The sequence below is a fragment of the Microcebus murinus genome, chromosome 26, assembly GCF_040939455.1.
Source record: "Microcebus murinus isolate Inina chromosome 26, M.murinus_Inina_mat1.0, whole genome shotgun sequence".
NCBI classification, from domain to species: Eukaryota; Metazoa; Chordata; class Mammalia; order Primates; family Cheirogaleidae; genus Microcebus; species Microcebus murinus.
Genome location: NC_134129.1, coordinates 162,381 through 174,045, shown reverse-complemented (window position 1 = coordinate 174,045; position 11,665 = coordinate 162,381). Strand labels below are relative to the sequence as shown.

At 59.1% G+C, this 11,665-nt stretch overlaps 2 pseudogenes; both read left to right on the top strand.

The window, feature by feature from the left end:
* Positions 1-6,842: 6,842 nt before the first annotated feature.
* On the top strand, positions 6,843-6,961 carry LOC142864791 (uncharacterized; annotated as a pseudogene).
* Positions 6,962-10,776: 3,815 nt separating this feature from the next.
* Positions 10,777-10,895, top strand: LOC142864790 (uncharacterized; annotated as a pseudogene).
* The last annotated feature ends 770 nt before the right edge of the window (positions 10,896-11,665 follow it).

The window sequence follows — 11,665 nt, the reverse complement described above, 5'->3', positions numbered from 1 at the left end:
TGACAACATGCGACAATTTGGTGACAATATGGTGACAATTTGGTGAAAATTTGGTGACAACATGGTGACAACAGGTGACAATATGGTGACAATATGTTGATGTCATCATCATTGTCACTGTCGATGTCATTCATCACTGTCGATGTCATTGTCACCGTTCATGTCATTGTCACTATAATTTTCATTTTGATGTCATCGTCACTGTTGATGTCGTCATTGTTGATGTCATTGTTGATGTTATTGTCACTCTCGATGTCATTGTCATTGTCACTCTCGATGTCATTGTCACTGCCAATGTCATTGTCACTGCCGAAGTGATTGTCACTGTCGATGTCGCTGTTGATGTCATTGTCACTGTCGATGTCATTGTCATTGTCACTGCCGATGTCATTGTCACTGCAGAAGTGATTGTCACTGCCAATGTCATTATCACTGCCGAAGTGATTGTCACTGTCGATGTCATTGTCACTGCCGATGTCATTGTCACTGTCGATGTCATTGTCACTGTCATTGTCACTGTCGTCATTGTCACTGTCGATGTCATTGTCACTGTCATTGACACTGTCGATGTCATTGTCACTGTCATTGTCACTGTTGTCATTGTTACTGTCCATGTCATTGTCACTGTTGATGTCATTGTCACTGACATTGTGATTGTCACTGTCAATGTCATTGTCACTGTCACTGTCATTGTCACTGTCACTGTCATTGTCACTGTTGATGACATTGTCATTTTCACTGATGTCATTGTCATTTTCACTGTTGATGTCATTGTCACTGTCACTGTAGATGTCATTGTCACTGTTGATATCAATGTCACTGTCCATGTCATTGTCATTGTCACTGTTGTCATTGTCACTGCCGATGTCATTGTCACTGTTGTCATTGTCACTGTTGAAGTCATTGTCACTGTCGATGTCATTGTCACTGTCGATGTCATTGTCACTGTCATTGTCACTGTCGATGTCATTGTAATTGTCGATGTCATTGTCATTGTCACTGTTGATGTCATTGTCACTGTTGTCATTGTCACTGTCATTGCGATTGTCACTGACGATGGCATGGTCACTGTCCATGTCATTGTCGATGTCATTGTCACCGTGCATGTCATTGCCACTGTCATTGTCACTGTCGATGTAATTGTCACTGTCATTGTCACTGTTGTCATTGTCACTGTCCATGTCATTGTCACTGTTGATGTCATTGTCACTGACATTGTCATTGTCACTGTCATTGTGATTGTCACTGTCAATGTCATTGTCACTGTCACTGTTGTCATTGTCACTGTCATTGTGATTGTCACTGACGATGTCATGGTCACTGTCCATGTCATTGTCGATGTCATTGTCACCGTGCATGTCATTGCCATTGTTATTGTCACTGTCGATGTCATTGTCACTGTCATTGTCACTGTTGATGTCATTGTCACTGTCATTGTGATTGTCACTGTTGATGTTATTGTCACTGCTGATGTCACTGTCACTGTCATTGTAATTGTCAATGTCGATGTCATTGTCACTGTTGATGTAATTGTCACTGTCGATGTCATTTGTTCTGTCACCATTTGGAGAGCACGGCGGGGGTCCAGGGGGGTGACCCCAACCCTCAGCACCCACCACCGTGCCTGCCACCCCAGACCACTCCGTGGGGCCTCCTCTTGCCCAAAGCTGCAGCACTGCAGCCAAGCAACAACAGGCATGGCATCGGGACTGTCCAGACTCAGACCAAGGGTCTGGTCTGTGGGAACCAACAGGCTGGAGGAAACCTTGAGAGTCTGAGAGGGGAGGGAGTTGTAGAAGGCCAGGATGTCATTTTGAGGGAGTATGTGACCAGAACTCTTCCCATTGATTTTGGCGTTCTATGGACTACACGTAGGAATCTTTGGTGGTGGCACCAGATGTTGGGGGATGCACAGTCACACACAGATGTGCTCGACAGGCCTACTTTTACTTTTCATTATGGAGTCATTTTTTTAAAAAAAATGCCTCTTGGCCGGGTGTGGTGGCTAACGCCTGTAATACTAGCACACTGGGAGGCCAAGGTGGGTGGATTGTTCGAACTCAGGAGTTCGAAACCAGCCTGAGCAAGAGTGAGACCCCATCTCTACTATAAATAGAAAGAAATTAATTGGCCAACTAATATATATATATATACATATATATATATATATATATGCAAAAAAAAATGTTAGCCGGGCATGGTGGTGCATGCCTGTAGTCCCAGCTACTTGGGAGGCTGAGGCAGCAGGATTGCTTCAGTCCAGGAGATTGACGTTGCTGTGAGCTAGGCTGACACCATGGCACTCACTCTAGCCAGAGCAACAAAGCTAGACTCAGTCTCTAAAAAAAAAAATGCATCTAACCTCCATTATTGCATTTTCTTTTCTCTCTATTTTCAAGCAGATTATGGGAGTACAAGTATTCAGGTTCCAGGTATTGCCCGTGCCCCCCTAACCCTGTTGCCTTGTTCATTTATCTCTCATGTTTTAGCAGCGTATTGTGGGGGTACCAATGTTAAGGTCGGGTACATTGCCCTCTCTTCGCCTCCCCCCTCTGGTGAGAGCTTCAAGTGCGCCCATCCGCCAGTTGGTACGCACCCACCCCATTCCTAATGGGTGTGTATGCCCATCCCCTCCCCCCACACGACCGACCTCCACCCTATCACCGTGATTCCTCTACATCCCCTTAGGTGTCCATGGGTTACTCCCAATTTGACAGTGAGCACGCAGGTGGTGTTCCTGTGTCGATTCTTGGGATAATTGGTTTACTGGAACGGGTTCCAGCTCCGGCCAGGAGAACACGAGAGGAGCCCTCTCACTGCTGTTCCTCATAGCCAAATAGCACTCCGTGGTGTCCACGCGCCACATGTTATTAATGCACTCCTAGATGGATGGGCACTCGGGTCGCTTCCACATCTTTGCGATTGTGAATTGTGCCCTAACTGTAACCCTAACCCTTACCCAGCCCATCTCCTCTGCCCCTGCCTGACTCGCTCCTCCCACACCAGGCCCGTCACTGGCCTCGGCCCCCGCCCCTGCCTGACCGGCTCCTTCCCGCTCCGGCCCGTCACCGTCACCGTCACCGTCCTCTGCCCCTGCCTGAAAGGCTCCTCCCCGACCGGCCCACCACCTGGGCCACTGCCTGACTTGCTCCTCCCCGGCCAGGCCCGTCACTGTCCTGGGCCCCTGCCTGACCGGCTCCTCCCCGGCCAGGCCCGTCACTGTCCTGGGCCTCTGCCTGACCTCCTCCTTCCCGCCCGGCCTGTCACCGTCCTCGGCCCCTGCCTGACCGGCTCCTCCATCGCCTGGGCCTTCCAGGGGCTTGGTGTGGACGCTGCTTCCAGGAAGCCCTCCAGGAACCCGGCAGCAGGGCTGCCCCAGCAGTCTAGCACAGGCATCGCTAAGTCGCCTGCCGGGGACGTGCCCCGCTGTGCCGCGGGGGCCCAGCCTGGTGTCTTGCCTGAGGCCCTGGGGCTGCCGCTCCCCGCAAGGGGAGAGCCGCGGAGGTGGGGACCGCCTCCTGATGGGGACGTACACGCAGCTCTCCACGTCGGATTCCGGGGCTCTCTGTCTTGCCTGAAGGCCCAGCTGGCCTGCGGGTCCTTAGAGTGTCAGAAACATCCTCAAACTGATATTGCGAGTCCGGTGGTTGTCTGCACTTTTGTGCTGGGCACCCCAGGGAGGCCCAGGGGCTGGCTGGACAACGCGGTCTGCTTGGGGGCTTTGGAGGAGCAACCGATTCCCTTTGGACTTTGGTAGCAGCGTCCCAGGTGTCTCTGAGCCCTGCGCCATGTCCGGGAGGAGGTGGGAGGGGCCGCGACCTCCAGTCGTGTTCCCGGGGTGTCGCGGCAAGTGGCTTCATCCACAGGCTGCTTGGCCTGGGCTCCTAACACCTGGGCCTTTGGAGGACCGGCCCTGTTATTGCCAAGGCTTCCTGCAGGGACCCAGAGCTGGGAGGTGGCATCTCCCAGCCCAGGGTTGGGCAGAGCCCCAGCGGGCCATGCCCACAACCTCTCTCAGCATGGGTCCCCCAGAAGGCTCCTTTGGGACCAGGATTCTCCTGCGGGTGACTTCTTAAAGTCTGGCCCCTGGATGGAGGGGCACCAGGAGTAGAGGAGCCGGAAGCGGAAAGGAGTGCCCATGCGAGGGGACATTTTCAAGCCAAGTCCCAGCTTCAGCCTGATCCTCCTGGGAAATCCGGGGTGTACGTCACACCTCCTGGTTGTCCCGCTCTGAGAGAAGAAGCCGGGCTTCGCATTCCCACAGCAGGCAGTCCTGCTCCTCACAGCCGAACGGCACTCCGTGGTGTCCACGCGCCACATTTTATTAATGCACTCCTGGATGGATGGGCACTCGGGTCGCTTCCACATCTTTGCGATTGTGAATTGTGCCCTAACTGTAACCCTAACCCTTACCCAGCCCGTCTCCTCTGCCCCTGCCTGACTCGCTCCTCCCCGGCCAGGCCCGTCACTGTCCTGGGCCCCCGCCTGACCGGCTCCTTCCCGCCCGGCCTGTCACCGTCCTCTGCCCCTGCCTGACATGCTCCTTCCCGCCCGGCCTGTCACCGTCCTCTGCCCCTGCCTGACATGCTCCTTCCCGCCCGGCCTCTCACCGTCCTCGGCCCCTGCCTGACCGGCTGGCTCCTCCATCGCCTGGGCCTTCCAAGGGCTTGGTGTGGACGCTGCTTCCAGGAAGCCCTCCAGAAACCCGGCAGCAGGGTGGCCGCAGCAGTCTCCAGCAGCCGTCCCTAAGGCGCTTGTGCGGGGAACGTGCCCCCGCTGTGCCCCCGCTGTGCCGTGGGGGGCCCAGCCTGGTGTCTTGCCTGAGGCCCTGGGGCTGCCGCTCCCCGCAAGGGGAGAGCCGCGGAGGTGGGGACCGCCTCCTGATGGGGACGTACACGCAGCTCTCCACGTCGGATTCCGGGGCTCTCTGTCCTGCCCGAAGGCCCAGCTGGCCTGCGGGTCCTTAGAGTGGCAAAAACATCCGAAAACTGAGACTGAGGGTCCGGTGGGTGTCTGCACTTTTGTGCTGGGCACCCCAGGGAGGCCCGGGGGCTGGCTGGACAACGTGGTCTGCTGGGCGGGGGGGTTTGGAGGAGCAACCGATGCCCTTTGCACTTTGGGTAGCAAGGGTCTGAGGTGTCTCTGAGCCCTGTGCCATGTCGGTGGGGGGGGCGGGGGCGGGGGGGGGGGAAGAGGAGGAGGAGGAGGTGGGAAGGGCCGGGGCCTGCAGTCCTGTTCCCGGGGTGGCACGGCAAGTGGCTTCTTCCACAGGCTGCTTGGCCTGGGCTCCCTGCACCTGGGCCTTTGGAGGACCGGCCCTGTGCTTGCCAACACTTCCTGCAGGGACCCAGAGCTGGGAGGTTGCGTCTCTCAGCCCTGGGTCGGGCAGAGCCCCAGCGGGCCATGCCCACAACCTCTCTCAGCACCGGTCCCCCAGAAGGCTCCTTTGGGACCAGGATTCTCTTGCGGTGACTCTTTAAGGTGTGGCCCCTGGATGGAGGGGCACCAGGAGTAGAGGAGCAGGAAGGGGAAGGGGGTGGCCATGCGAGGGGACACTTTGAGGCCAAGTCCCAGCTTCAGCCTGATCCTCCTGGGAACCCCGCTCTGAGACAAGGAGCCGGGCTTCGCATTCCCACAGCAGCCAGTCGTGGGCTGAGGACACCTGGGGCGTTGGGAACTTCCTGGCTTCTCCTTGGTTTAACATCTGGAGCTGCTTGGGAATCGCGCTGCCACACACACCCGAGTGCAGGTGTCTTCCGCACAGACTGCGGGCCTCGCTCTTCTGAATGCCGCTAGCTCGCCACCCACCCACGGGTGAACCTGGTCAGGGTGCTTTCTCTCAGGGGCAGACTCTGATCCGGGCGGGCTACCGGTGTCTCTGTTTGCTCGTTTCTTTCTTCCATTTCGGGAAAGGCTTCCTTGCTGGGTGTGGAAATCTCCTATGCCTTTCCTCGCCTATTCTGTCAGCTTTCAAATTCTCTTTCAGTTGCCACCCTCACAGATGGATTAGGAAACTCTTTCCGGTGCATTCATTAGTGAAATGACCTCAAGGAAGCTGGAATCCAATATCTAATCGCCGATTTTTGGCGAGTCCACACGCCAGGGTGGTCGGGGTCCAATGCAGCCCCGGCCAGGCCCAGGCCCCTTGGACTGGGCCACAGGAGGACACAGAGGAGGGTCCCGGCCCCCACGGTAGCGGTGCCGGCAGTTCTCCAAGGGCTTGGGCGTTTTCCAGAGGTGGGAGATGGAGGGGACTGATTTCTTCAGCGCCCCACAAACCACGCCACCCCACCCCACCCCACCCCACCCATGGGACACATCCCCAGAGAGAGATGCCCCATACACTCGCTCCCCTCCCCCTTGCGCTGTGCCCCAGCCCTGGCCCGGGGGAATAGGCGGCAGCCCACCCACAGGGCGGGGGGAGGGGGGCACAGCTGAAAGCGGTTGTGGGGGAGGGCGGCCCCTGGCTGGGGTCAGAGGGCGAGCGCCCGGCGCGTGCGCAGTCAGCGGCGGCGACGCGCTGGGGGTGGGCGGCGGGTAGGTGAAGGAGGCCAGGCGGGGAGAGGAGGGGGGCTGGAAGGTCTCCACCTTGGCGAGTCCAGCCGTGGAGGCGCATCTTGTGTGAGTGTGAGTGAGTGTGAGTGTGTGTGTGTGTAGAGAGAGACAGCCCCCCGCCCCGCCCCGCCCCGCCCCGCCCATCACCCCGGTCCCTCGGAGCCCGCCGGACCCGGCCGCCGGCGAACTCAACAGGCCCGGCCCGGCGCGGGGCCTGGGGCGGGAGGCGGCGGCGGGGAAGCGCAGAGAGGCTCGGCTTCTTGAGCGGGGCAGGGGCGCCCTCCGCCGTCTAGGGCCACACCACCCTGAACGCCCCCCATCTCGTCTGGTCTCGGAAGCTAAGCAGGGTCGGGCCTCGTTAGTACTTGGATGGGAGACCGCCCGGGAATCCCGGGTGCCGTAGGCGGCGGCTTTTTTTTTTTTTTTTTTTTTTCTTGCCTCTCGTTGTGTCCCCTTTCTGGGAGCGCGGCGGCGGCCCGGGGTGGGGGTCACCCCCACCCTCAGCGCCCGCCGCGGTGCCTGGCGCCCCAGCCCGCACCGTGGGGCCTCCTCTTGTCCCAAGCCGCGACACCGCCGCCACGCGGCAGCACGCGTGGCATCTGGACTGTCAGGTCTCAGACCAAAGGTCTGCTCTGTGGGAACCGACACGCTGGAGGAAACCTTGAGAGTCTGAGAGGGGAGGGAGTTCCAGAAGAAGGCCAGGATGTCATTTTGAGGGAGTATGTGACCAGAACTCGTCCCGTTGCTTTTGGGGTTCTACGGGCTCCACGTAGGAATCTTTGGTGGTGGCACCTGATGTTGGGGGATCCGGAGTCACACCCAGACCTGCTCCACAGGCCTCCTTTTACTTTTCTCTTCGGATTCATTATTTTTAAAAAGTGTCTCTTACCTCTATTATTGCATTTTCTTTTTTTCTTTTCTTTTTTTTTTTTTTTGAGACAGAGTCTCACTTTGTTGTCCAGGCTAGAGTGAGTGCCGTGGCGTCACCCTAGCTCACAGCAACCTCAAACTCCTGGGCTCGAGTGATCCTTCTGCCTCAGCCTCCCGAGTAGCTGGGACTACAGGCATGCGCCACTATGCCCGGCTAATTTATCAGTGGGCCAATCAATTTCTTTCTATTTATAGTAGAGACGGGGTCTCGCTCTTGCTCAGGCTGGTTTTGAACTCCTGACCTTGAGCAATCCACCCGCCTCGGCCTCCCAAGAGCTAGGATTACAGGCGTGAGCCACCGCGCCCGGCCTCTATTATTGCATTTTCTTTTCTCTCTCTTTTCAAGCAGATGATGGGAGTACAAGTATTCAGGTGACATGTGTTGCCCGTGCCCCCCTCCCCCCTGTGTTCTTATTCATTTACCTCTCATGTTGTATACCTCCGGCGTATTGTGGGGGTACCAATGTTAAGGTCGGGTACGTTGCCCTCTCCCAGCCTCCCCCCTCGGGTCATTAGCTTCAAGTGCGCCCATGCCCCAGTCGGTGCGCACCCACCCCATTCCTAATGGATGTGTATGCCCATCCCCTCCCCCCACCCGCCCGACACCCACCCGAGGAAGGGGATTCCTCTCTGTCCACTTAGGCGTCCATCCGTTCGTACCAATTTGCCGGTGAGCGCGCTCACGTGGTGCTCGAGTGTCCATTCTTGGGATACTTGGCTTACTGGAACGGGTTCCAGCTCTGGCCAGGAGAACACGAGAGGTGCCCTCTCACCGCTGCTCCTCATAGCCGAATGGCACTCCGTGGTGTCCACGCGCCACATTTTATTAATGCACTCCTGGATGGATGGGCACTCGGGTCGCTTCCACATCTTTGCGATTGTGAATTGTGCCCTAACTGTAACCCTAACCCTTACCCAGCCCGTCTCCTCTGCCCCTGCCTGACTCGCTCCTCCCCGGCCAGGCCCGTCACTGTCCTGGGCCCCCCGCCTGACCGGCTCCTTCCCGCCCGGCCTGTCACCGTCCTCTGCCCCTGCCTGACATGCTCCTTCCCGCCCGGCCTCTCACCGTCCTCGGCCCCTGCCTGACCGGCTGGCTCCTCCGTCGCCTGGGCCTTCCAAGGGCTTGGTGTGGACGCTGCTTCCAGGAAGCCCTCCAGAAACCCGGCAGCAGGGTGGCCGCAGCAGTCTCCAGCAGCCGTCCCTAAGGCGCTTGTGCGGGGAACGTGCCCCCGCTGTGCCCCCGCTGTGCCGTGGGGGGCCCAGCCTGGTGTCTTGCCTGAGGCCCTGGGGCTGCCGCTCCCCGCAAGGGGAGAGCCGCGGAGGTGGGGACCGCCTCCTGATGGGGACGTACACGCAGCTCTCCACGTCGGATTCCGGGGCTCTCTGTCCTGCCCGAAGGCCCAGCTGGCCTGCGGGTCCTTAGAGTGGCAAAAACATCCGAAAACTGAGACTGAGGGTCCGGTGGGTGTCTGCACTTTTGTGCTGGGCACCCCAGGGAGGCCCGGGGGCTGGCTGGACAACGTGGTCTGCTGGGCGGGGGGGTTTGGAGGAGCAACCGATGCCCTTTGCACTTTGGGTAGCAAGGGTCTGAGGTGTCTCTGAGCCCTGTGCCATGTCGGTGGGGGGGGCGGGGGCGGGGGGGGGAAGAGGAGGAGGAGGAGGTGGGAAGGGCCGGGGCCTGCAGTCCTGTTCCCGGGGTGGCACGGCAAGTGGCTTCTTCCACAGGCTGCTTGGCCTGGGCTCCCTGCACCTGGGCCTTTGGAGGACCGGCCCTGTGCTTGCCAACACTTCCTGCAGGGACCCAGAGCTGGGAGGTTGCGTCTCTCAGCCCTGGGTCGGGCAGAGCCCCAGCGGGCCATGCCCACAACCTCTCTCAGCACCGGTCCCCCAGAAGGCTCCTTTGGGACCAGGATTCTCTTGCGGTGACTCTTTAAGGTCTGGCCCCTGGATGGAGGGGCACCAGGAGTAGAGGAGCAGGAAGGGGAAGGGGGTGGCCATGCGAGGGGACACTTTGAGGCCAAGTCCCAGCTTCAGCCTGATCCTCCTGGGAACCCCGCTCTGAGACAAGGAGCCGGGCTTCGCATTCCCACAGCAGCCAGTCGTGGGCTGAGGACACCTGGGGCGTTGGGAACTCCCTGGCTTCTCCTTGGTTTAACATCTGGAGCTGCTTGGGAATCGCGCCGCCACACACACCCGAGTGCAGGTGTCTTCCGCACAGACTGCGGGCCTCGCTCTTCTGAATGCCGCTAGCTCGCCACCCACCCACGGGTGAACCTGGTCAGGGTGCTTTCTCTCAGGGGCAGACTCTGATCCGGGCGGGCTACCGGTGTCTCTGTTTGCTCGTTTCTTTCTTCCATTTCGGGAAAGGCTTCCTTGCTGGGTGTGGAAATCTCCTATGCCTTTCCTCGCCTATTCTGTCAGCTTTCAAATTCTCTTTCAGTTGCCACCCTCACAGATGGATTAGGAAACTCTTTCCGGTGCACTCATTAGTGAAATGACCTCAAGGAAGCTGGAATCCAATATCTAATCGCCGATTTTTGGCGAGTCCACACGCCAGGGTGGTCGGGGTCCAATGCAGCCCCGGCCAGGCCCAGGCCCCTTGGACTGGGCCACAGGAGGACACAGAGGAGGGTCCCGGCCCCCACGGTAGCGGTGCCGGCAGTTCTCCAAGGGCTTGGGCGTTTTCCAGAGGTGGGAGATGGAGGGGACTGATTTCTTCAGCGCCCCACAAACCACGCCACCCCACCCCACCCCACCCCACCCATGGGACACATCCCCAGAGAGAGATGCCCCATACACTCGCTCCCCTCCCCCTTGCGCTGTGCCCCAGCCCTGGCCCGGGGGAATAGGCGGCAGCCCACCCACAGGGCGGGGGGAGGGGGGCACAGCTGAAAGCGGTTGTGGGGGAGGGCGGCCCCTGGCTGGGGTCAGAGGGCGAGCGCCCGGCGCGTGCGCAGTCAGCGGCGGCGACGCGCTGGGGGTGGGCGGCGGGTAGGTGAAGGAGGCCAGGCGGGGAGAGGAGGGGGGCTGGAAGGTCTCCACCTTGGCGAGTCCAGCCGTGGAGGCGCATCTTGTGTGAGTGTGAGTGAGTGTGAGTGTGTGTGTGTGTAGAGAGAGACAGCCCCCCGCCCCGCCCCGCCCCGCCCATCACCCCGGTCCCTCGGAGCCCGCCGGACCCGGCCGCCGGCGAACTCAACAGGCCCGGCCCGGCGCGGGGCCTGGGGCGGGAGGCGGCGGCGGGGAAGCGCAGAGAGGCTCGGCTTCTTGAGCGGGGCAGGGGCGCCCTCCGCCGTCTAGGGCCACACCACCCTGAACGCCCCCCATCTCGTCTGGTCTCGGAAGCTAAGCAGGGTCGGGCCTCGTTAGTACTTGGATGGGAGACCGCCCGGGAATCCCGGGTGCCGTAGGCGGCGGCTTTTTTTTTTTTTTTTTTTTTTCTTGCCTCTCGTTGTGTCCCCTTTCTGGGAGCGCGGCGGCGGCCCGGGGTGGGGGTCACCCCCACCCTCAGCGCCCGCCGCGGTGCCTGGCGCCCCAGCCCGCACCGTGGGGCCTCCTCTTGTCCCAAGCCGCGACACCGCCGCCACGCGGCAGCACGCGTGGCATCTGGACTGTCAGGTCTCAGACCAAAGGTCTGCTCTGTGGGAACCGACACGCTGGAGGAAACCTTGAGAGTCTGAGAGGGGAGGGAGTTCCAGAAGAAGGCCAGGATGTCATTTTGAGGGAGTATGTGACCAGAACTCGTCCCGTTGCTTTTGGGGTTCTACGGGCTCCACGTAGGAATCTTTGGTGGTGGCACCTGATGTTGGGGGATCCGGAGTCACACCCAGACCTGCTCCACAGGCCTCCTTTTACTTTTCTCTTCGGATTCATTATTTTTAAAAAGTGTCTCTTGCCTCTATTATTGCATTTTCTTTTTTTCTTTTCTTTTTTTTTTTTTTTTGAGACAGAGTCTCACTTTGTTGTCCAGGCTAGAGTGAGTGCCGTGGCGTCACCCTAGCTCACAGCAACCTCAAACTCCTGGGCTCGAGTGATCCTTCTGCCTCAGCCTCCCGAGTAGCTGGGACTACAGGCATGCGCCACTATGCCCGGCTAATTTATCAGTGGGCCAATCAATTTCTTTCTATTTATAGTAGAGACGGGGTCTCGCTCTTGCTCAGGCTGGTTTTGAACTCCTGACCTT